The sequence below is a fragment of the Vombatus ursinus genome, unplaced genomic scaffold (assembly GCF_900497805.2).
Source record: "Vombatus ursinus unplaced genomic scaffold, bare-nosed wombat genome assembly UNPS02014833.1, whole genome shotgun sequence".
Lineage (NCBI taxonomy): Eukaryota > Metazoa > Chordata > Mammalia > Diprotodontia > Vombatidae > Vombatus > Vombatus ursinus.
The window spans coordinates 5,812,340-5,815,462 of NW_020954611.1; the positions used below are offsets into that span (position 1 = coordinate 5,812,340).

The 3,123-nt window shown below is 41.6% G+C and overlaps 1 pseudogene; it reads left to right on the plus strand.

The window, feature by feature from the left end:
- The first annotated feature begins 1,335 nt into the window (after positions 1–1,335).
- Positions 1,336–1,435, plus strand: LOC114026242 (annotated as a pseudogene).
- The last annotated feature ends 1,688 nt before the right edge of the window (positions 1,436–3,123 follow it).

The window sequence follows — 3,123 nt, forward strand, 5'->3', positions numbered from 1 at the left end:
TGACTCTCCTGAAAGAAGAAAGATAACAGATGAGAAGCTGATGGGATCACACATTCAGAGCTGGAAGGGATCTTAAAGGCTACTGAGTCCAACTCATTCATTTTATAGATGAAGAAGCTGAGGTAGTTAATTGACTTGCCCAAAATCACACAAGTATCAAGTATCTGGGGCAGGATTCGAACTCAGGTCTTCCTGACTCAGCTGCCAGAGATCTATCTATTACACTACCTAGTTATCTCTAATATCCTATTCTAACGCTAATATTAGATACAATGTTTCATTCACTTTTCTTCACTTAAAACCCTAGCTGTTATTTGTTTGTTTGTTTGTTTGTTTTTTGTTTTTTTCTTTAGGCAATTGGGGTTAAGTGACTTGCCCAGGGTCACAAGCTAGTAAGTGTCAAGTGTTTGGTCTGAGGCCGGATTTGAACTCAGGTCCTCCTGACTTCAGGGCCAGTGCTCTATCCACTTCACCACCTAGTTGCCCCAAAACCCTAATTTTAAGAGCTGAATTTGTGTAACCTTGTTAGAGGCAATCTTCTGGTTCTGGCCTAAGGAGTTTATGATGGAATCCTATGAAGAAGGGTCTGTTCAATTCATGAATGATCTCAGTGATAGTGGTATTCCCCTATACTTTCACAGTTGGCATGTTCTTGTCCATTTTTCTTTAGAAATCCTCCATAAAAGAGCCTCCCTTTGTGCTTGAGGCCTTCTTCTGGCCTCAAGTAATTCGGAGATACCTATACAGCTCTCAAGCCACATCTGTCTGGTCCTTTGCTCTCGCTTTGTGATTGGCGGTGTTCTTTATCCAGTTACACAGGCCTCAGGTGTCTAATTTGGCATCTCACTAACTAGTTACATATGGCCCCAAAGAGGAAAATCTTCATGTTTTAGTGAATAAAAATGTCTGATCATGATTTCCTTCCTTTTTTTGAACCATACATTTTCTGCCTTGTCCAAATGAACAAGGTATTACTTGGTAATCACTGTACAATTTCTTCTTAAGATGTCACCCTGCTTTGTCAATGGATTCTCAAGCCTCCTCAGACCATCTTTTTTGCGACATCCTAGGCAGCAAATCTAACACAAAAGAAATTTCAGCTCTTGCTTCTTCTCCTCTTCCTAATTGTCAGGCCATGCAATCCTACTTACTAAACAGCTGTCACTACTGCAATGGATGAAACATGGCAGGGAGCTAGCAGCCTTCATGCCATAACACATTAATATCGATAGGGAAAGAAGGTGTGTGAGGAGGAAGGTTAGGAGGCAGTGGATACAACTTCCAGAGCAAACTGCAAGGCATCTGGTAATAACTACAAGAATATATAAGCTGTGCTGGCTTTGGCAGTCCATATACTAAAATTGGAATGATACAGGGATTAACACGGTCACTGCATAAGAATGACATGCATATTAATGAAATGTTCCATATTTTTCTGCTTCTCCCTCTGTTTCCCCTCAGATTCCTAACCGATAGCCCTGTCTTCTCTTTAGGTCACTTGCCCAGTCTGAGTATCCTTTGGGGCACCAATATTATGGTCATGGCAACCCTGGACCCCCATTCTCCCCAGTGAGAACCTCTGCAAACCTTTCATAGTGGGTCTTGGCTTTGGGTACCTTTTCCCATGTGAAGGTGGCAGGATGGTGGCTGAGGCATACTTCTATCTGTAGGTATTGCAATCTAAGCAGGTCCTCTGCTGGGGACTCTTGCCGCATTTCTCTTAGAGTGTGTCAATCAGGTCTTCCACTGGAGCCAGGACTATATAGACGTGTAACCCCTAATGACCTCCAGGAGGATTGTTTGGTTTTTAGTGAGGGTGCTCTTCCCTTCCCCATCATCCACTCTAAAAGTAAAGTAACTCCATCCATGCTGAGGCAGCATGTACCTTTTTCTCTTGAGGAAGTAAGTTGTTGTCCACCATCAGGGGATGATATGGGACCCAGAGCCTTCAATCTCCTGGGACTCACTTTCTCCACCCAAAAAACCCCCCAAAACAAACAAACAGATCACATCAAGAATAGAGACTGAGGTCCAAAGATGAGAATTCAACTATTGATCTCCCTGGGGACACTTTCTGTGGTTCCTAGTTTCCAGAAGTGAACTAAATTCAGCAAACATCTCTAGAGACTAGCTGTGTAGATGGTCTTGGGCTGAAAGAAAATGACAGCTCCTGGACTGGGCGCATGAAGGCAGCTGACACTGTATACAGTCTCCTCAGTCCCAGGCCCTAAGTCTAGCAGTACATGTAGATTTATAATAAAAGTTATGTTTTCACATATATAACCTATGTATATATAATGTATATGTGTATATGTATATATAATGTATGTGTATATACATATGATGCATACATGTGTATGTATATTTGTATAAACATGTGTATGTGTGTATGTATATATATATGTATATATGCATGTGTATATGTGTGTATGTGTTTATCTATCCAAGATTCAGCTTAGAAAATGGAGGAACTGAGAATCAAACTGGTCTCCTAACTCTTCAATCCAGTATCTTCATTCTATCATGCACTGCTCCCCTCAATGACCAGGTGTGGGTATGTGAGTATGTGACATTGGGCAAGCCAGTTTACCTGTGTGGGCCTCAATTTCCCCATTTATAAAATGAGAGTGTTGGACTGTAATATCTCCCAGTCACCTAAAGTTCTAACATTTTCTCTTTTCACATGTAAAATATATGATGGAACTTTTTTTAAAATGAATCAATAATTTAAGTTCAGTGAGTGCTAAAAATGATGTTCCAGAGAGAGAGAGAGAGAGAAAGAAAGCACTGCAGTTCAGAGATGTGAGTCTGAGTCCTAACCTTGACCCTTGCTAGGTAGGTGCCTAGGCAAATGACTTCTCTGGGCTTCAGTTTCCTAACCAGCAGAATGAAGGGCTACAAGACGATCTCAAAGGGGCCTGCAGCTCTAACATTCTGTGACAACATCAGATGCACAAGAAAGAATGATCAGGACTCAAATGTTAGTCAACAATGGATTTGGGATCAGAGGACCTGGGTTTGAATACAACCTCCTCTGTCATTTGTTACCTTAGCAACCATGGACAAATCACTAACCTCTCTGGACCTCAGTTTTCTCATCAGCAAAATTGATGGGGCAGTTGA